Source organism: Oncorhynchus keta, unplaced genomic scaffold (assembly GCF_023373465.1).
Source record: "Oncorhynchus keta strain PuntledgeMale-10-30-2019 unplaced genomic scaffold, Oket_V2 Un_contig_2290_pilon_pilon, whole genome shotgun sequence".
NCBI lineage: Eukaryota > Metazoa > Chordata > Actinopteri > Salmoniformes > Salmonidae > Oncorhynchus > Oncorhynchus keta.
Window position 1 is genome coordinate 143,599 of NW_026283111.1, and position 22,635 is coordinate 166,233.

Below are 22,635 nucleotides of genomic sequence, written 5' to 3' on the forward strand. Positions count from 1 at the left end.
TTCGAAACAACGCAAATGTTTTTTTAAATGTTGGCAAAGGGTAAGGTCTACAAAACTTAGTCCACTCTGTTCGTAACAGATTGAAGTTTTGGGAACAGAAAACTGTATTGATAATCAATTGTTTCATCGATGAGAACATTTGCAGAATTTCGGCCAAAATCCATCTCTTTCCATCTTCTCCCACTACCGGCCACTGTGCTTCCCCTCACTACCATATTTGGTAGTGAGAGGAAACCCCCAAGCGGATGCTTCACATTTATACATCCGGTGAAATATCCGTCTCGTTATATTTGTGGCTCTGCGAAAGGCAAGAACGATGAATACTCTGCATCTGTAGAGACGCATCACCCTAAATACTGTACGGACAATGCAGAAACCAGTTTGACCATAAATCAGCTTTGCTAAAAACGCCCAATCAGGAAAAAGCTAAACCCGGAAGTAATTTATCCAGCTGTTGGTGTGTGTCTGAGAGAGAAACAGAGAGAGAGAAACACAGAGAGAGGAGATGGTGGTTGTTTGTGTCTTTCTTTGGGATGAACATAATACACCGTATAAAAACGTAACCGAAGACATAAATCCACGTCTGGTCTCGAACAAGGAACATTGTGGTAAGAAGCGACAGATTTCCTTAACTAACGTTAAGTTAGTTTGGCCAGTGAGCTTAGCTATGCTAACAGTGTTGTCACAGATACAAACATCTTATAAATATATTTTTGTTATTGTTATTGGCAGTGTTGTCATAGATACAAACATCTTATAAACATATTTTTGGTATTGTTATTGGCAGTGTTGTCATAGATAGAAACATTAGGGCAAAATAAACAACCGGTGTAACATGTTGTCAATGTTAACTAACGTTAATCACGACTCGTGAAGACTTTCTTATTTGTTTGAATGATTTGCTGTAGTTACTAATTGTAGCCGGGCTTAGCTACTGTATTTGACCATTTTAATCCGTTTAGACACCCGCTGTTGTGTGTCTGTCGCTCAAACAGATTCGGCGAATGTTGTTGTGGGGAATAATCCTGTTTCACACCACGAGTTACTTACTAGTCACGTCAGCTACTAAAGAAACAATACATAAATATTCCTCAGAAAGTAGTGATCAAATGAATTGCTAGTAGATCAGATATGACCGGTGTTCTTCTCGTAACACAGTAAAACCAAAGAGACGATGTGGACTGGATCAGAACAATGTGGCATCTGTGAGTAGTCAGTGACAGGTTATGACTATCAGAGCATGTAAGAAGCCTGCTAGTCTATAGGCTATTTTAAAGAGTATATGGGTGTGACCTATAGGCGTAGCCAGGCTTTTGTAGACAACATACCAGACCCGACTATTAGGAGATGAGTGAGTTTCCTCAACTGCAGAGGAAGGTGGAGCTTGACTGAATGATACCCGATACTACAGCCACACGGTTGTGCTGTTTCTCCACTCTTTGTTGTGTGGACAGCTGCACCGAGACACGACAGCATCCTAAAAGGCTCCCCATTCCCTTTTATAGTGTCATTTGGGACGCACACTATGTTATTCAGCTGATTGCGACTCTTGGCGTCTAAATGCTCAGACTAGTTAACATTAAACCTGGCCTGGACCACATTATACACAAATTACACATTTGGCCTTTGGGCTCAAGTAGTTTAATGTGTTTGTACATCCAGACAGGGGTGTGGGAGAAAGCTACATGGCCACATGTGTGTTTGTGTCCCCATCAGGGAAATATGCTGTTGTGGAAGGGATGTGTGCAGTGTGCAGATCTGGGTTGCATCTGTGGGAATACACACACACACACACACACACACACACACACACACACACACACACACACACACACACACACACACACACACACACACACACACACACACACACACACACACACACACACACACACACACACACACACACACACACACACACACACACACACACACACACACACACACACACACACACACACACACACACACACACACACACACACACACACACACACACACACACACACACACACACTTGGCACTCCACCACCTCACATTGCTGACACACTTCCGTGGCTCGTGGTCTAACATGGTGCGTGTCTGCACAGGTATTTGGGCCTGGATGAGGTCTTGTAGCCAACCATGTTCCCCTGCTCCACCACAACACAGCAGACCAGAGGAGAGGAGTAGACAGACAGTAGAATTCAATGTCATTGTGAAGAGGACACTGTGAGGTGAGTTACATATGGTTAGTGTGTTGTGGAGATGGCTATTAGACCTAGTTTAAATACTACTAGTTCTACACACCATACAGACAGAGGCTAGGGCTTCCTGTAGGCTGGGGCTTCCTGTAGGCCAGGGCTTCCTGTAGGCTAGGGCTTCCTGTAGGCTAGGGCTTCCTGTAGGCTGGGGCTTCCTGTAGGCCGGGGCTTCCTGTAGGCCAGGGCTTCCTGTAGGCTAGGGCTTCCTGTAGGCTGGGGCTTCCTGTAGGCCAGGGCTTCCTGTAGGCTAGGGCTTCCTGTAGGCTAGGGCTTCCTGTAGGCTAGGGCTTCCTGTAGGCTAGGGCTTCCTGTAGGCTAGGGCCTCTGGTGTCTGTCTACTACAGTTATGTAGGGGGTAACCTGTAGCCCAGGTCTGGTGTCTGTCTACACAGTTATGTAGGGGCTAACCTGTAGCCCAGGTCTGGTGTCTGTCTACTACAGTTATGTAGGGGTAACCTGTAGCCCAGGTCTGGTGTCTGTCTACTACAGTGATGTAGGGGGTAACCTGTAGCCCAGGTCTGGTGTCTGTCTACTACAGTGATGTAGGGGTAACCTGTAGCCCAGGTCTGGTGTCTGTCTACTACAGTGATGTAGGGGTAACCTGTAGCCCAGGTCTGGTGTCTGTCTACTACAGTGATGTAGGGGGTAACCTGTAGCCCAGGTCTGGTGTCTGTCTACTACAGTGATGTAGGGGGTAACCTGTAGCCCAGGTCTGGTGTCTGTCTACTACAGTTATGTAGGGGTAACCTGTAGCCCAGGTCTGGTGTCTGTCTACTACAGTGATGTAGGGGGTAACCTGTAGCCCAGGTCTGGTGTCTGTCTACTACAGTGATGTAGGGGTAACCTGTAGCCCAGGTCTGGTGTCTGTCTACTACAGTGATGTAGGGGGTAACCTGTAGCCCAGGTCTGGTGTCTGTCTACTACAGTGATGTAGGGGGTAACCTGTAGCCCAGGTCTGGTGTCTGTCTACTACAGTGATGTAGGGGGTAACCTGTAGCCCAGGTCTGGTGTCTGTCTACTACAGTGATGTAGGGGTAACCTGTAGCCCAGGTCTGGTGTCTGTCTACTACAGTGATGTAGGGGTAACCTGTAGCCCAGGTCTGGTGTCTGTCTACTACAGTTATGTAGGGGGTAACCTGTAGCCCAGGTCTGGTGTCTGTCTACTACAGTGATGTAGGGGGTAACCTGTAGCCCAGGTCTGGTGTCTGTCTACTACAGTTATGTAGGGGGTAACCTGTAGCCCAGGTCTGGTGTCTGTCTACTACAGTGATGTAGGGGGTAACCTGTAGCCCAGGTCTGGTGTCTGTCTACTACAGTGATGTAGGGGGTAACCTGTAGCCCAGGTCTGGTGTCTGTCTACTACAGTGATGTAGGGGGTAACCTGTAGCCCAGGTCTGTCTACTACAGTGATGTAGGGGGTAACCTGTAGCCCAGTGTCTGTCTACTACAGTGATGTAGGGGGTAACCTGTAGCCCAGGTCTGGTGTCTGTCTACTACAGTGATGTAGGGGGTAACCTGTAGCCCAGGTCTGGTGTCTGTCTACTACAGTGATGTAGGGGTAACCTGTAGCCCAGGTCTGGTGTCTGTCTACTACAGTGATGTAGGGGTAACCTGTAGCCCAGGTCTGGTGTCTGTCTACTACAGTTATGTAGGGGGTAACCTGTAGCCCAGGTCTGGTGTCTGTCTACTACAGTGATGTAGGGGGTAACCTGTAGCCCAGGTCTGGTGTCTGTCTACTACAGTGATGTAGGGGGTAACCTGTAGCCCAGGTCTGGTGTCTGTCTACTACAGTGATGTAGGGGGTAACCTGTAGCCCAGGTCTGGTGTCTGTCTACTACAGTGATGTAGGGGGTAACCTGTAGCCCAGGTCTGGTGTCTGTCTACTACAGTGATGTAGGGGGTAACCTGTAGCCCAGGTCTGGTGTCTGTCTACTACAGTGATGTAGGGGGTAACCTGTAGCCCAGGTCTGGTGTCTGTCTACTACAGTTATGTAGGGGGTAACCTGTAGCCCAGGTCTGGTGTCTGTCTACTACAGTTATGTAGGGGGTAACCTGTAGCCCAGGTCTGGTGTCTGTCTACTACAGTTATGTAGGGGGTAACCTGTAGCCCAGGTCTGGTGTCTGTCTACTACAGTGATGTAGGGGGTAACCTGTAGCCCAGGTCTGGTGTCTGTCTACTACAGTGATGTAGGGGTAACCTGTAGCCCAGGTCTGGTGTCTGTCTACTACAGTGATGTAGGGGTAACCTGTAGCCCAGGTCTGGTGTCTGTCTACTACAGTGATGTAGGGGGTAACCTGTAGCCCAGGTCTGGTGTCTGTCTACTACAGTGATGTAGGGGGTAACCTGTAGCCCAGGTCTGGTGTCTGTCTACTACAGTTATGTAGGGAGTAACCTGTAGCCCAGGTCTGGTGTCTGTCTACTACAGTGATGTAGCGGGTAACCTGTAGCCCAGGTTATTTGGTGTTGGTATTTATCAGGATCCCCATTAGCCACTGCGAAAGCATCAGTTACTCTTCCAAGGATCCACATGAAACATGACATGATGCAAAGTACGGAGCATTATTAGTCGAGGACTGAAATACATGCATCTAAAACATCACACAGTCTACATGTTAGCACACACACACAATATCTAGGTCTAATACATAACACAGTGTAAATATGTATGAAATGGGACTGTGAAGAGACCTTATGTGCAGTAAGGTGTTCTTTTATCTGGTTGTATTTGGTACCCTGAGTTCCCTGGGTTACCAGAGAGTTCCATGTAGTCATGGCTCGATTTAATACGTGGTGTTTCCCCGGCCTCTGTTCTGGACCCGGGGACTGTGAAGAGACCTCTGGTTGAATGTGTTGTACCTGATGAGGGTCTGAACTGTGAAGAGACCTCTGGTTGAATGTCTTGTACCTGATGAGTGTCTGAACTGTGAAGAGACCTCTGGTTGAATGTCTTGTACCCGATGAGTGTCTGAACTGTGAAGAGACCTCTGGTTGAATGTCTTGTACCGATGAGTGTCTGAACTGTGAAGAGACCTCTGGTTGAATGTCTTGTACCGATGAGTGTCTGAACTGTGAAGAGACCTCTGGTTGAATGTCTTGTACCGATGAGTGTCTGAACTGTGAAGAGACCTCTGGTTGAATGTGTTGTACCTGATGAGTGTCTGAACTGTGAAGAGACCTCTGGTTGAATGTCTTGTACCTGATGAGTGTTTGAACTGTGAAGAGACCTCTGGTTGAATGTCTTGTACCTGATGAGTGTCTGAACTGTGAAGAGACCTCTGGTTGAATGTCTTGTACCGATGAGTGTCTGAACTGTGAAGAGACCTCTGGTTGATTGTCTTGTACCCGATGAGTGTCTGAACTGTGAAGAGACCTCTGGTTGAATGTCTTGTACCGATGAGTGTCTGAACTGTGTGTCAACTGCTTGAACAGGGAGTTTAGTACCTTCGACACCTCGCACAAAGACCAATTAGTGATGTCTACATTTTAGTCTGCTCTTATCCAGACTGACTTACCAAATTATCTGTACTAGGGGCGATGCTCGGACGAGGTCAGATACCTAGGCTGTACTAGGGGCGATGCTCTGAGGTCAGATACCTAAGCTGTACTAGGGGTGATGCTCTGAGGTCAGATACCTAGGCTGTACTAGGGTGATGCTCTGAGGTCAGATACCTAGGCTGTACTAGGGAATGTCTCTGAGGTCAGATACCTAGGCTGTCTAGGAATGCTCTGAGGTCAGATACCTAGGCTGTACTAGGGGCGATGCTCTGAGGTCAGATACCTAGGCTGTACTAGGGGCGATGCTCTGAGGTCAGATACCTAGGCTGTACTAGGGGTGATGCTCTGAGGTCAGATACCTAAGCTGTACTAGGGGTGATGCTCTGAGGTCAGATACCTAAGCTGTACTAGGGGTGATGCTCTGAGGTCAGATACCTAAGCTGTACTAGGGGCGATGCTCTGAGGTCAGATACCTAGGCTGTACTAGGGGCGATGCTCTGAGGTCAGATACCTAGGCTGTACTAGGGGCGATGTTCTGACAAGGTCAGATACCTAGGCTGTACTAGGGGCGATGCTCTGAGGTCAGATACCTAGGCTGTACTAGGAGTGGTCCTCTGACGAGGTCAGATACCTAGGCTGTACTAGGGGCGATGCTCTGAGGTCAGAAACCTAGGCTGTACTAGGAGTGGTCCTCTGACGAGGTCAGATACCTAGGCTGTACTAGGGGCGATGCTCTGAGGTCAGATACCTAGGCTGTACTAGGGGCGATGCTCTGACAAGGTCAGATACCTAGGCTGTACTAGGGGCGATGCTCTGAGGTCAGATACCTAGGCTGTACTAGGAGTGGTCCTCTGACGAGGTCAGATACCTAGGCTGTACTAGGGGCGATGCTCTGACGAGGTCAGATACCTAGGCTGTACTAGGGGCGATGCTCTGAGGTCAGATACCTAGGCTGTACTAGGAGTGGTCCTCTGACGAGGTCAGATACCTAGGCTGTACTAGGGGCGATGCTCTGACAAGGTCAGATACCTAGGCTGTACTAGGGGCGATGCTCTGACAAGGTCAGATACCTAGGCTGTACTAGGGGCGATGCTCTGACAAGGTCAGATACCTAGGCTGTACTAGGGGTGATGCTCTGAGGTCAGATACCTAGGCTGTACTAGGGGCGATGCTCTGACAAGGTCAGATACCTAGGCTGTACTAGAGGTGATGCTCGGACGAGGTCAGATACCTAGGCTGTACTAGGGGCGATGCTCTGAGGTCAGATACCTAGGCTGTACTAGGGGCGATGCTCTGAGGTCAGATACCTAGGCTGTACTAGGGGTGATGCTCTGAGGTCAGATACCTAGGCTGTACTAGGAGTGGTCCTCTGACGAGGTCAGATACCTAGGCTGTACTAGGGGCGATGCTCTGACAAGGTCAGATACCTAGGCTGTACTAGGGGTGATGCTCTGAGGTCAGATACCTAGGCTGTACTAGGAGTGGTCCTCTGACGAGGTCAGATAACTAGGCTGTACTAGGGGCGATGCTCTGAGGTCAGATACCTAGGCTGCTAGGGGCTGATGGTCTGACGAGGTCAGATACCTAAGCTGTACTAGGGGCGATGCTCTGAGGTCAGATACCTAGGCTGTACTAGGGGCGATGCTCTGAGGTCAGATACCTAGGCTGTACTAGGGGCGATGTTCTGACAAGGTCAGATACCTAGGCTGTACTAGGGTCGATGCTCTGACAAGGTCAGATACCTAGGCTGTACTAGGGGTGATGCTCTGAGGTCAGATACCTAGGCTGTACTAGGGGCGATGCTCTGAGGTCAGATACCTAGGCTGTACTAGGGGCAGATGCTCTGAGGTCAGATACCTAGGCTGTACTAGGGGCGATGCTCTGAGGTCAGATACCAGGCTGTACTAGGGGTGATGCTCTGAGGTCAGATACCAGGCTGTACTAGGGGTGATGCTCTGAGGTCAGATACCAGTACTAGGGTGATGCTCTGGGTCAGATACCTAAGCTGTACTAGGGGTGATGCTCTGAGGTCAGATACCAAGCTGTACAGGCGATGCTCTGAGGTCAGATACCAGGCTGTACAGGGGCGATGCTCTGAGGTCAGATAGAGGCTGTACTAGGGGCGATGTTCTGACAAGGTCAGATACCTAGGCTGTACTAGGGGCGATGCTCTGAGGTCAGATACCAGCTGTACTAGGAGTGGTCCTCTGACGAGGTCAGATACCTAGGCTGTACAGTGATGCTCTGAGGTCAGAAACCTAGGCTGTACAGACGAGGTCAGAGGCTGTACTAGGGCGATGGTCTGAGGTCAGATACCTAGGCTGTACTAGGGCGCTGCTCTGACAAGGGATACCAGGCTACACAGGGGCGATGCTGAGGTCAGATACCAGGCTGTACTAGGAGTGGTCGCTGGTCAGGTCAGATACCTAGGCAGCTAGGGGCGCTGCTCAGTGACCAGGTCACCTAGGCTGTACTAGGGCTGGTCAGGTCAGATACCAGGCTGTACTAGGAGTGGTCCCCTGGTCAGAGGTCAGATACCAGGCTGTACTAGGGGCAGATGCTCTGACAAGGTCAGATACCAGGCTGTACTAGCAGGCGCTGGTCAGGTCAGATACCAGGCTGTACTAGGGGCGCTGCTCTGACAAGGTCAGAACCAGGCAGTACTAGGGGTGATGCTCTGAGGTCAGATACCAGGCTGTACTAGGGGCGCTGACAAGGTCAGAACCAGGCTGTACTAGAGGTGATGCTCGGACGCTGGTCAGCAGAACCAGGCTGTACTAGGGCGATGCTCTGAGGTCAGATACCAGGCTGTACTAGGGGCGATGCTCTGAGGTCAGATACCTAGGCTGTACTAGGGTGATGCTCTGAGGTCAGATACCAGGCTGTACAGGAGTGGTCCTCAGAACCAGGTCAGATACCTAGGCTGTACTAGGGGCAGATGCTCTGGTCAGGTCAGAACCAGGCTGTACTAGGGGTGATGCTCTGGTCAGATACCTAGGCTGTAACTAGGCGTGGTCCTCTGAACGAGGTCAGATAACTAGGCTGTACTAGGGCGCTGCTCTGAGTCAGATACCAGGCTGTACTAGGGGCGCTGCTCTGACGAGGTCAGATACCTAGGCTGTACTAGGGGCGATGTCAGCAGAACCAGGTCAGATACCTAAGCTGTACCAGGGGCATGCTCTGAGGTCAGATACCAGGCTGTACTAGGGGCGCTGCTCTGAGTCAGATACCTAGGCTGTACTAGGGCTGATGTTCTGACAGGTCAGATACCTAGGCTGTACTAGGGTCGATGCTCTGACAAGGTCAGATACCTAGGCTGTACTAGGGGTGATGCTCTGAGGTCAGATACCTAGGCTGTACAGCTAGGGGGATGCTCACAAGGTCAGATACCTAGGCTGTACTAGGGTGATGCTCGGACGAGGTCAGATACCTAGGCTGTACTAGGGCGCTGGTCTGAGGTCAGATACCAGGCTGTACTAGGCGTGGTCCTCTCAGGTCAGATACCAGGCTGTACTAGGGGCGATGCTCTGTCAGGTCAGATACCTAGGCTGTACTAGGGGTGATGCTCTGAGGTCAGATACCTAGGCTGTACTAGGGGCGATGCTCTGACAGGTCAGATACCTAGGCTGTACTAGAGTGATGCTGGTCGAGGTCAGATACCTAGGCTGTACTAGGGGCGATGCTCTGAGGTCAGATACCTAGGCTGTACTAGGGAGTGGTCCTCTGACAGTCAGATACCTAGGCTGTACTAGGGGCATGCTCAGGTCAGAACCTAGGCTGTACTAGGGGCGATGCTCTGAGGTCAGATACCAGGCTGTACTAGGGGCATGCTCTGAGGTCAGATACCTAGGCTGTACCAGGCATGCTGAGGTCAGATACCTAGGCTGTACTAGGGGCGATGCTCTGAGGTCAGATACCTAGGCTGTACTAGGGGCGATGCTCTGAGGTCAGATACCTAGGCTGTACTAGGGGCGATGCTCTGAGGTCAGATACCTAGGCTGTACTAGGGGCGAGTGGTGGTCAGCGGAACCAGACAGCAGGTGCTGGTCAGCGGAACCAGACAGCAGGTGCTGGTCAGTGGAACCAGGCAGCAGGCGCTGGTCAGCAGAACCAGACAGCAGGTGCTGGTCAGCAGAACCAGACAGCAGGTGCTGGTCAGCAGAACCAGACAGCAGGTGCTGGTCAGTAGAACCAGACAGCAGGTGCTGGTCAGCAGAACCAGACAGCAGGCGCTGGTCAGCGGAACCAGACAGCAGGTGCTGGTCAGTGGAACCAGGCAGCAGGTGCTGGTCAGTGGAACCAGGCAGCAGGTGCTGGTCAGTGGAACCAGGCAGCAGGCGCTGGTCAGCGGAACCAGACAGCAGGTGCTGGTCAGCGGAACCAGGCAGCAGGCGCTGGTCAGTGGAACCAGGCAGCAGGCGCTGGTCAGCGGAACCAGACAGCAGGTGCTGGTCAGCGGAACCAGGCAGCAGGCGCTGGTCAGTGGAACCAGGCAGCAGGCGCTGGTCAGCGGAACCAGACAGCAGGTGCTGGTCAGTGGAACCAGGCAGCAGGTGCTGGTCAGCAGAACCAGGCAGTAAGCAGGCGCTGGTCAGCAGAACCAGGCAGCAGGTGCTGGTCAGCGGAACCAGGCAGCAGGTGCTGGTCAGCAGAACCAGGCAGTAAGCAGGCGCTGGTCAGCAGAACCAGACAGTAAGCAGGCGCTGGTCAGTGGAACCAGACAGTAAGCAGGCGCTGGTCAGCAGAACCAGGCAGTAAGCAGGCGCTGGTCAGCGGAACCAGGCAGTAAGCAGGCGCTGGTCAGTGGAACCAGGCAGCAGACAGTAAGCAGGCGCTGGTCAGCAGAACCAGACAGCAGACAGTAAGCAGGCGCTGGTCAGCAGAACCAGGCAGTAAGCAGGCGCTGGTCAGCAGAACCAGGCAGCAGACAATAAGCAGGCGCTGGTCAGCAGAACCAGACAGCAGACAGTAAGCAGGCGCTGGTCAGCAGAACCAGACAGCAGACAGTAAGCAGGCGCTGGTCAGCAGAACCAGGCAGCAGACAGTAAGCAGGCGCTGGTCAGTGGAACCAGACAGCAGACAGTAAGCAGGCGCTGGTCAGCAGAACCAGGCAGTAAGCAGTAAGCAGGCGCTGGTCAGCAGAACCAGGCAGTAAGCAGTAAGCAGGCGCTGGTCAGCAGAACCTGGCAGTAAGCAGGCGCTGGTCAGCAGAACCAGGCAGCAGACAGTAAGCAGGCGCTGGTCAGCAGAACCAGACAGCAGACAGTAAGCAGGCGCTGGTCAGCAGAACCAGGCAGTAAGCAGGCGCTGGTCAGCAGAACCAGACAGCAGACAGTAAGCAGGCGCTGGTCAGCAGAACCAGACAGCAGACAGTAAGCAGGCGCTGGTCAGCAGAACCAGGCAGCAGACAGTAAGCAGGCGCTGGTCAGCAGAACCAGACAGTAAGCAGGCGCTGGTCAGCGGAACCAGACAGCAGGTGCTCGTCAGCGGAACCAGGCAGCAGGCGCTGGTCAGTGGAACCAGGCAGCAGGCGCTGGTCAGCGGAACCAGACAGCAGGTGCTGGTCATCAGAACCAGGCAGTAAGCAGGCGCTGGTCAGCAGAACCAGACAGTAAGCAGGCGCTGGTCAGCAGAACCAGGCAGCAGGTGCTGGTCAGCGGAACCAGGCAGCAGGTGCTGGTCATCAGAACCAGGCAGTAAGCAGGCGCTGGTCAGCAGAACCAGACAGTAAGCAGGCGCTGGTCAGTGGAACCAGACAGTAAGCAGGCGCTGGTCAGCAGAACCAGGCAGTAAGCAGGCGCTGGTCAGCGGAACCAGGCAGTAAGCAGGCGCTGGTCAGTGGAACCAGGCAGCAGACAGTAAGCAGGCGCTGGTCAGCAGAACCAGACAGCAGACAGTAAGCAGGCGCTGGTCAGCAGAACCAGACAGTAAGCAGGCGCTGGTCAGCAGAACCAGACAGCAGACAGTAAGCAGGCGCTGGTCAGCAGAACCAGGCAGCAGACAGTAAGCAGGCGCTGGTCAGCAGAACCAGACAGTAAGCAGGCGCTGGTCAGCAGAACCAGACAGTAAGCAGGCGCTGGTCAGCAGAACCAGGCAGCAGACAGTAAGCAGGCGCTGGTCAGCAGAACCAGGCAGTAAGCAGGCGCTGGTCAGCAGAACCAGACAGTAAGCAGGCGCTGGTCAGCAGAACCAGACAGTAAGCAGGCGCTGGTCAGTGGAACCAGGCAGCAGAAAGTAAGCAGGCGCTGGTCAGCAGAACCAGACAGTAAGCAGGCGCTGGTCAGCAGAACCAGGCAGCAGACAGTAAGCAGGCGCTGGTCAGCAGAACCAGGCAGTAAGCAGGCGCTGGTCAGCAGAACCAGACAGTAAGCAGGCGCTGGTCAGCAGAACCAGACAGTAAGCAGGCGCTGGTCAGCAGAACCAGGCAGCAGACAGTAAGCAGGCGCTGGTCAGCAGAACCAGGCAGTAAGCAGGCGCTGGTCAGCAGAACCAGGCAGTAAGCAGGCGCTGGTCAGCAGAACCAGGCAGTAAGCAGGTGCTGGTCAGCAGAACCAGGCAGTAAGCAGGCGCTGGTCAGCAGAACCAGGCAGTAAGCAGGCGCTGGTCAGCAGAACCAGGCAGCAGACAGTAAGCAGGCGCTGGTCAGCAGAACCAGGCAGTAAGCAGTAAGCAGGCGCTGGTCAGTGGAACCTGGCAGTAAGCAGGCGCTGGTCAGCAGAACCAGGCAGCAGACAGTAAGCAGGCGCTGGTCAGCAGAACCAGACAGTAAGCAGGCGCTGGTCAGCAGAACCAGACAGTAAGCAGGCGCTGGTCAGCAGAACCAGACAGTAAGCAGGCGCTGGTCAGCAGAACCAGGCAGCAGACAGTAAGCAGGCGCTGGTCAGCAGAACCAGACAGTAAGCAGGCGCTGGTCAGCAGAACCAGGCAGTAAGCAGGCGCTGGTCAGCAGAACCAGGCAGTAAGCAGGCGCTGGTCAGCAGAACCAGGCAGTAAGCAGGCGCTGGTCAGCAGAACCAGGCAGTAAGCAGGCGCTGGTCAGCAGAACCAGGCAGTAAGCAGGCGCTGGTCAGCAGAACCACGCAGCAGACAGTAAGCAGGCGCTGGTCAGCAGAACCAGGCAGTAAGCAGTAAGCAGGCGCTGGTCAGTGGAACCAGGCAGTAAGCAGGCGCTGGTCAACAGAACCAGGCAGCAGACAGTAAGCAGGCGCTGGTCAGCAGAACCAGGCAGCAGACAGTAAGCAGGCGCTGGTCAGCAGAACCAGGCAGTAAGCAGGCACTGGTCAGCAGAACCAGGCAGTAAGCAGGCGCTGGTCAGCAGAACCAGGCAGTAAGCAGGCGCTGGTCAGCAGAACCAGGCAGTAAGTAGGCGCTGGTCAGCAGAACCAGGCAGTAAGCAGGCGCTGGTCAGCAGAACCAGGCAGCAGACAGTAAGCAGGCGCTGGTCAGCAGAACCAGGCAGTAAGCAGGCGCTGGTCAGTGGAACCAGGCAGCAGGCAGTAAGCAGGCGCTGGTCAGCAGAACCAGGCAGTAAGCAGGCGCTGGTCAGCAGAACCAGGCAGTAAGCAGGTGCTGGTCAGTGGAACCAGGCAGCAGGCAGTAAGCAGGCGCTGGTCAGCAGAACCAGGCAGTAAGCAGGCGCTGGTCAGCAGAACCAGGCAGTAAGCAGGCGCTGGTCAGTGGAACCAGGCAGCAGGCAGTAAGCAGGCGCTGGTCAGCAGAACCAGGCAGTAAGCAGGTGCTGGTCAGCAGAACCAGGCAGTAAGCAGGTGCTGGTCAGCAGAACCAGGCAGTAAGCAGGCGCTGGTCAGCAGAACCAGGCAGTAAGCAGGCGCTGGTCAGCAGAACCAGGCAGTAAGCAGGCGCTGGTCAGCAGAACCAGGCAGTAAGCAGGCGCTGGTCAGCAGAACCAGGCAGCAGGGCTCTAACTGGGCCCTGTGCTTTGTGAGTTGAGAGTTCAAGGTTGACTCACCTCTGGGTGTATGACCGATGTTTGAGGGGAGACCGAGAGAAGCTTCAGAATGATTTATTCAAAGATTCTACCACATTCAGTCCAAATAAAGTCCAATAGTTCGCCTGTGGTCCTGTCGTTAATGGACTTGACAGCACCACAAGGGTGGAACACTATTTTGTGGAGCTGTGAAATAGACTTTTGGTAAATGACTATTTCTGATGCCTCTTTTCTCTCCGTCTCTGTCCTCCCCTTCCTTCCAGTGCAGGATGCAGTCTTCAGGCCACCGGCAGCGCGAGGACAGAGCAGCACCAACCCCTGCTGTCAGCTGACGATGACCCTGAGGCTGGGGCTGGTCCTCTGTGTCCTCCGGCTGACCAGGACGGCCTGTGGTTCATCCAGGACGCCTGTGGTATAGTCTGTGGTGTGGTGACCTGGTTGTTGGTCCTCTACGCAAGACTTTGTGGTCAATCTGGTGATGCTGCTGCCAAACAAGAGCTTGTGGTACTCCGTGATCAACGGAGCGCTGAGGAACTTCCTGGTCGTCATGGCGCTGGCCTCGCATCTACGGGCCATGCTGTCAGACCCGGTGAGACGTTGGAGGGGGTGGGGAGGGAGCAGACGGAAGGGGAGGAAGGAGAGACGAGACCAGGGGGGAGGAAGGAGAGACAAGACCAGGGGGGAGGAAGGTGAGACAAGACCAGGGGGGAGGAAGGTGAGAGACAAGACCAGGGGGGAGGAGGGTGAGACAAGACCAGGGGGGAGGAAGGTGAGAGACAAGACCAGGGGGAGGAGGGTGAGACAAGACCAGGGGGAGGAAGGAGAGACAAGACCGGGGGGAGGAAGGAGAGACAAGACCAGGGGGGGAGGAAGGAGAGACAAGACCAGGGGGGAGGAAGGAGAGACAAGACCAGGGGGGAGGAAGGAGAGACAAGACCAGGGGGGAGGAGGGTGAGACAAGACCGGGGGGAGGAGGGTGAGACAAGACCAGGGGGAGGAAGGAGAGACAAGACCAGGGGGGAGGAGGGAGAGACAAGACCAGGGGGAGGAAGGAGAGACAAGACCGGGGGGAGGAAGGAGAGACCAGGCGGGGGGAGGAAGGAGAGACCAGGCGGGGGGGAGGAAGGAGAGGCCAGGCGGGGGAGGAAGGAGAGACAAGACCAGGGGGAGGAGGGTGAGACAAGACCAGGGGGAGGAAGGAGAGACAAGACCGGGGGGAGGAAGGAGAGACCAGGGGGGGGAGGAAGGAGAGACAAGGCAGGGGGAGGAAGGAGAGGCCAGGCGGGGGAGGAAGGAGAGACAAGACCGGGGGAGGAGGGAGAGACAAGACCAGGGGAGGAAGGAGAGACAAGACCAGGGGGAGGAAGGAGAGACAAGACCAGGGGGAGGAAGGAGAGACAAGACCGGGGGGAGGAAGGAGAGACCAGGCGGGGGAGGAAGGAGAGACCAGGCGGGGGAGGAAGGAGAGACCAGGCGGGGGAGGAAGGAGAGACAAGACCAGGGGGGAGGAGGGTGAGACAAGACCAGGGGGAGGAAGGAGAGACCAGGCGGGGGGAGGAAGGAGAGACAAGACCGGGGGGAGGAGGGTGAGACAAGACCAGGGGGAGGAAGGAGAGACAAGACCAGGGGGAGGAAGGAGAGACAAGACAGGAGGAGGGAGGAAGGAGAGACCAGGCGATTGATGTTTCCTCAGGGTAAAGACTATATAGATTGATGTTTCCTCAGGGTAAAGACTATATAGATTGATGTTTCCTCAGGGTAAAGACTATATAGATTGATGTTTCCTCAGGGTAAAGACTATATAGATTGATGTTTCCTCAGGGTAAAGACTATATAGATTGATGTTTCCTCAGGGTAAAGACTATATAGATTGATGTTTCCTCAGGGTAAAGACTATATAGATTGATGTTTCCTCAGGGTAAAGACTATATAGATTGATGTTTCCTCAGGGTAAAGACTATATAGATTGATGTTTCCTCTCCCCAGGGTAAAGACTATATAGATTGATGTTTCCTCCCCTCAGGGTAAAGACTATATAGATTGATGTTTCCTCAGGGTAAAGACTATATAGATTGATGTCTCCTCAGGGTAAAGACTATATAGATTGATGTTTCCTCTCCTCAGGGTAAAGACTATATAGATTGATGTCTCCTCAGGGTAAAGACTATATAGATTGATGTTTCCTCAGGGTAAAGACTATATAGATTGATGTTTCCTCAGGGTAAAGACTATATAGATTGATGTCTCCTCAGGGTAAAGACTATATAGATTGATGTCTCCTCAGGGTAAAGACTATATAGATTGATGTTTCCTCAGGGTAAAGACTATATAGATTGATGTTTCCTCAGGGTAAAGACTATATAGATTGATGTTTCCTCAGGGTAAAGACTATATAGATTGATGTTTCCTCAGGGTAAAGACTATATAGATTGATGTTTCCTCAGGGTAAAGACTATATAGATTGATGTTTCCTCAGGGTAAAGACTATATAGATTGATGTTTCCTCAGGGGTAAAGACTATATAGATTGATGTTTCCTCAGGGTAAAGACTATATAGATTGATGTCTCCCCTCAGGGTAAAGACTATATAGATTGATGTTTCCTCCCTCAGGGTAAAGACTATATAGATTGATGTTTCCTCAGGGTAAAGACTATATAGATTGATGTTTCCTCAGGGTAAAGACTATATAGATTGATGTTTCCTCAGGGTAAAAAGACTATATAGATTGATGTTTCCTCAGGGTAAAGACTATATAGATTGATGTCTCCTCAGGGGTAAAGACTATATAGATTGATGTTTCCTCAGGGTAAAGACTATATAGATTGATGTTTCCTCAGGGTAAAGACTATATAGATTGATGTTTCCTCAGGGTAAAGACTATATAGATTGATGTTTCCTCAGGGTAAAGACTATATAGATTGATGTTTCCTCAGGGTAAAGACTATATAGATTGATGTTTCCTCAGGGTAAAGACTATATAGATTGATGTTTCCTCAGGGTAAAGACTATATAGATTGATGTTTCCTCTCCTCAGGGTAAAGACTATATAGATTGATGTTTCCTCAGGGTAAAGACTATATAGATTGATGTTTCCTCAGGGTAAAGACTATATAGATTGATGTTTCCTCAGGGTAAAGACTATATAGATTGATGTTTCCTCTCCTCAGGGTAAAGACTATATAGATTGATGTCTCCTCTCCTCAGGGTAAAGACTATATAGATTGATGTTTCCTCAGGGTAAAGACTATATAGATTGATGTCTCCTCAGGGTAAAGACTATATAGATTGATGTTTCCTCCCCTCAGGGTAAAGACTATATAGATTGATGTTTCCTCAGGGTAAAGACTATATAGATTGATGTTTCCTCAGGGTAAAGACTATATAGATTGATGTCTCCTCAGGGTAAAGACTATATAGATTGATGTTTCCTCTCCTCAGGGTAAAGACTATATAGATTGATGTTTCCTCAGGGTAAAGACTATATAGATTGATGTTTCCTCAGGGTAAAGACTATATAGATTGATGTTTCCTCTCCTCAGGGTAAAGACTATATAGATTGATGTTTCCTCAGGGTAGAGACTATGTAGATTGATGTTTCCTCAGGGTAAAGACTATATAGATTGATGTTTCCTCAGGGTAAAGACTATATAGATTGATGTTTCCTCAGGGTAAAGACTATATAGATTGATGTTTCCTCAGGGTAAAGACTATATAGATTGATGTTTTTCCTCAGGGTAAAGACTATATAGATTGATGTTTCCTCAGGGTAAAGACTATATAGATTGATGTTTCCTCAGGGTAAAGACTATATAGATTGATGTTTCCTCAGGGTAAAGACTATATAGATTGATGTTTCCTCAGGGTAAAGACTATATAGATTGATGTTTCCTCAGGGTAAAGACTATATAGATTGATGTTTCCTCAGGGTAAAGACTATATAGATTGATGTTTCCTCAGGGTAAAGACTATATAGATTGATGTTTCCTCAGGGTAAAGACTATATAGATTGATGTTTCCTCAGGGTAAAGACTATATAGATTGATGTTTCCTCAGGGTAAAGACTATATAGATTGATGTTTCCTCTCCTCAGGGTAAAGACTATATAGATTGATGTTTCCTCAGGGTAAAGACTATATAGATTGATGTTTCCTCAGGGTAAAGACTATATAGATTGATGTTTCCTCAGGGTAAAGACTATATAGATTGATGTTTCCTCAGGGTAAAGACTATATAGATTGATGTCTCCTCAGGGTAAAGACTATATAGATTGATGTTTCCTCAGGGTAAAGACTATATAGATTGATGTCTCCTCAGGGTAAAGACTATATAGATTGATGTTTCCTCTCCTCAGGGTAAAGACTATATAGATTGATGTTTCCTCAGGGTAAAGACTATATAGATTGATGTTTCCTCAGGGTAAAGACTATATAGATTGATGTTTCCTCAGGGTAAAGACTATATAGATTGATGTTTCCTCAGGGTAAAGACTATATAGATTGATGTTTCCTCAGGGTAAAGACTATATAGATTGATGTTTCCTCAGGGTAAAGACTATATAGATTGATGTTTCCTCAGGGTAAAGACTATATAGATTGATGTTTCCTCAGGGTAAAGACTATATAGATTGATGTTTCCTCTCCTCAGGGTAAAGACTATATAGATTGATGTTTCCTCAGGGTAAAGACTATATAGATTGATGTTTCCTCAGGGTAAAGACTATATAGATTGATGTTTCCTCAGGGTAAAGACTATATAGATTGATGTTTCCTCAGGGTAAAGACTATATAGATTGATGTTTCCTCTCCTCAGGGTAAAGACTATATAGATTGATGTCTCCTCAGGGTAAAGACTATATAGATTGATGTTTCCTCAGGGTAAAGACTATATAGATTGATGTTTCCTCAGGGTAAAGACTATATAGATTGATGTTTCCTCAGGGTAAAGACTATATAGATTGATGTCTCCTCAGGGTAAAGACTATATAGATTGATGTTTCCTCAGGGTAAAGACTATATAGATTGATGTTTCCTCAGGGTAAAGACTATATAGATTGATGTTTCCTCAGGGTAAAGACTATATAGATTGATGTTTCCTCAGGGTAAAGACTATATAGATTGATGTTTCCTCAGGGTAAAGACTATATAGATTGATGTTTCCTCAGGGTAAAGACTATATAGATTGATGTTTCCTCAGGGTAAAGACTATATAGATTGATGTTTCCTCAGGGTAAAGACTATATAGATTGATGTTTTTCCTCAGGGTAAAGACTATATAGATTGATGTTTCCTCAGGGTAAAGACTATATAGATTGATGTTTCCTCAGGGTAAAGACTATATAGATTGATGTTTCCTCAGGGTAAAGACTATATAGATTGATGTCCTCTATATAGATTGATGTTTCCTCAGGGTAAAGACTATATAGATTGATGTTTTTCCTCAGGGTAAAGACTATATAGATTGATGTTTCCTCAGGGTAAAGACTATATAGATTGATGTTTCCTCAGGGTAAAGACTATATAGATTGATGTTTCCTCAGGGTAAAGACTATATAGATTGATGTTTCCTCAGGGTAAAGACTATATAGATTGATGTTTCCTCTCCTCAGGGTAAAGACTATATAGATTGATGTTCTCCTCAGGGTAAAGACTATATAGATTGATGTTTCCTCAGGGTAAAGACTATATAGATTGATGTTTCCTCAGGGTAAAGACTATATAGATTGATGTTTTCCTCAGGGTAAAGACTATATAGATTGATGTCTCCTCAGGGTAAAGACTATATAGATTGATGTTTCCTCAGGGTAAAGACTATATAGATTGATGTCTCCTCAGGGTAAAGACTATATAGATTGATGTTTCCTCTCCTCAGGGTAAAGACTATATAGATTGATGTTTCCTCAGGGTAAAGACTATATAGATTGATGTTTCCTCAGGGTAAAGACTATATAGATTGATGTTTCCTCTCCTCAGGGTAAAGACTATATAGATTGATGTTTCCTCAGGGTAAAGACTATATAGATTGATGTTTCCTCAGGGTAAAGACTATATAGATTGATGTTTCCTCAGGGTAAAGACTATATAGATTGATGTTTCCTCTCCTCAGGGTAAAGACTATATAGATTGATGTTTCCTCAGGGTAAAGACTATATAGATTGATGTTTCCTCAGGGTAAAGACTATATAGATTGATGTCTCCTCAGGGTAAAGACTATATAGATTGATGTTTCCTCCCCTCAGGGTAAAGACTATATAGATTGATGTTTCCTCAGGGTAAAGACTATATAGATTGATGTTTCCTCAGGGTAAAGACTATATAGATTGATGTCTCCTCAGGGTAAAGACTATATAGATTGATGTTTCCTCTCCTCAGGGTAAAGACTATATAGATTGATGTTTCCTCAGGGTAAAGACTATATAGATTGATGTTTCCTCAGGGTAAAGACTATATAGATTGATGTCTCCTCAGGGTAAAGACTATATAGATTGATGTTTCCTCAGGGTAAAGACTATATAGATTGATGTTTCCTCAGGGTAAAGACTATATAGATTGATGTTTCCTCAGGGTAAAGACTATATAGATTGATGTTTCCTCAGGGTAAAGACTATATAGATTGATGTTTCCTCAGGGTAAAGACTATATAGATTGATGTTTCCTCAGGGTAAAGACTATATAGATTGATGTTTCTCCTCAGGGTAAAGACTATATAGATTGATGTTTCCTCAGGGTAAAGACTATATAGATTGATGTTTTCTCCTCAGGGTAAAGACTATATAGATTGATGTTTCCTCAGGGTAAAGACTATATAGATTGATGTTTCCTCAGGGTAAAGACTATATAGATTGATGTTTCCTCAGGGTAAAGACTATATAGATTGATGTTTCCTCTCCTCAGGGTAAAGACTATATAGATTGATGTTTCCTCTCCTCAGGGTAAAGACTATATAGATTGATGTTTCCTATAGATTGATGTTTCCAGGGTAAAGACTATATAGATTGATGTTTCCTCAGGGTAAAGACTATATAGATTGATGTTTCCTCTCCTCAGGGTAAAGACTATATAGATTGATGTTTCCTCAGGGTAAAGACTATATAGATTGATGTTTCCTCAGGGTAAAGACTATATAGATTGATGTTTCCTCAGGGTAAAGACTATATAGATTGATGTTTCCTCTCCTCAGGGTAAAGACTATATAGATTGATGTTTCCTCAGGGTAAAGACTATATAGATTGATGTCTCCTCAGGGTAAAGACTATATAGATTGATGTTTCCTCAGGGTAAAGACTATATAGATTGATGTCTCCTCAGGGTAAAGACTATATAGATTGATGTTTCCTCAGGGTAAAGACTATATAGATTGATGTTTCCTCAGGGTAAAGACTATATAGATTGATGTCTCCTCAGGGTAAAGACTATATAGATTGATGTTTCCTCAGGGTAAAGACTATATCGATTGATGTTTCCTCAGGGTAAAGACTATATAGATTGATGTTTCCTCAGGGTAAAGACTATATAGATTGATGTTTCCTCAGGGTAAAGACTATATAGATTGATGTTTCCTCCCCTCAGGGTAAAGACTATATAGATTGATGTTTCCTCAGGGTAAAGACTATATAGATTGATGTTTCCTCAGGGTAAAGACTATATAGATTGATGTTTCCTCAGGGTAAAGACTATATAGATTGATGTTTTCTCCTCAGGGTAAAGACTATATAGATTGATGTTTCCTCAGGGTAAAGACTATATAGATTGATGTTTCCTCAGGGTAAAGACTATATAGATTGATGTTTCCTCAGGGTAAAGACTATATAGATTGATGTTTTCCTCAGGGTAAAGACTATATAGATTGATGTTTCCTCAGGGTAAAGACTATATAGATTGATGTTTCCTCAGGGTAAAGACTATATAGATTGATGTTTCCTCAGGGTAAAGACTATATAGATTGATGTTTCCTCAGGGTAAAGACTATATAGATTGATGTTTCCTCAGGGTAAAGACTATATAGATTGATGTTTCCTCAGGGTAAAGACTATATAGATTGATGTTTTCCTCAGGGTAAAGACTATATAGATTGATGTTTCCTCAGGGTAAAGACTATATAGATTGATGTTTCCTCAGGGTAAAGACTATATAGATTGATGTTTCCTCAGGGTAAAGACTATATAGATTGATGTTTCCTCAGGGTAAAGACTATATAGATTGATGTTTCCTCAGGGTAAAGACTATATAGATTGATGTTTCCTCAGGGTAAAGACTATATAGATTGATGTCTCCTCAGGGTAAAGACTATATAGATTGATGTTTCCTCTCCTCAGGGTAAAGACTATATAGATTGATGTTTCCTCTCCTCAGGGTAAAGACTATATAGATTGATGTTTCCTCAGGGTAAAGACTATATAGATTGATGTCTCCTCAGGGTAAAGACTATATAGATTGATGTTTCCTCAGGGTAAAGACTATATAGATTGATGTTTCCTCAGGGTAAAGACTATATAGATTGATGTTTCCTCAGGGTAAAGACTATATAGATTGATGTTTCCTCCCCTCAGGGTAAAGACTATATAGATTGATGTTTCCTCAGGGTAAAGACTATATAGATTGATGTTTCCTCAGGGTAAAGACTATATAGATTGATGTTTCCTCAGGGTAAAGACTATATAGATTGATGTCTCCTCAGGGTAAAGACTATATAGATTGATGTTTCCTCTCCTCAGGGTAAAGACTATATAGATTGATGTTTCCTCAGGGTAAAGACTATATAGATTGATGTTTCCTCAGGGTAAAGACTATATAGATTGATGTTTCCTCAGGGTAAAGACTATATAGATTGATGTCTCCTCAGGGTAAAGACTATATAGATTGATGTTTCCTCAGGGTAAAGACTATATAGATTGATGTTTCCTCAGGGTAAAGACTATATAGATTGATGTTTCCTCAGGGTAAAGACTAGG

The 22,635-nt window shown here is 48.1% G+C and overlaps 1 long non-coding RNA gene and 1 pseudogene across 1 annotated transcript; both read left to right on the top strand.

The window, feature by feature from the left end:
- The first annotated feature begins 302 nt into the window (after positions 1-302).
- On the top strand, positions 303-14,129 carry LOC127921645 (uncharacterized). The gene is made up of 3 exons (XR_008109175.1): positions 303-608; positions 2,091-2,216; positions 13,951-14,129. It is a non-coding gene; the product is annotated as an uncharacterized LOC127921645 (long non-coding RNA).
- A 36-nt stretch (positions 14,130-14,165) lies between these two features.
- LOC127921640 (palmitoyltransferase ZDHHC7-like) overlaps positions 14,166-22,635 on the top strand; it is a 38,170-nt pseudogene continuing 29,700 nt past the window's right edge.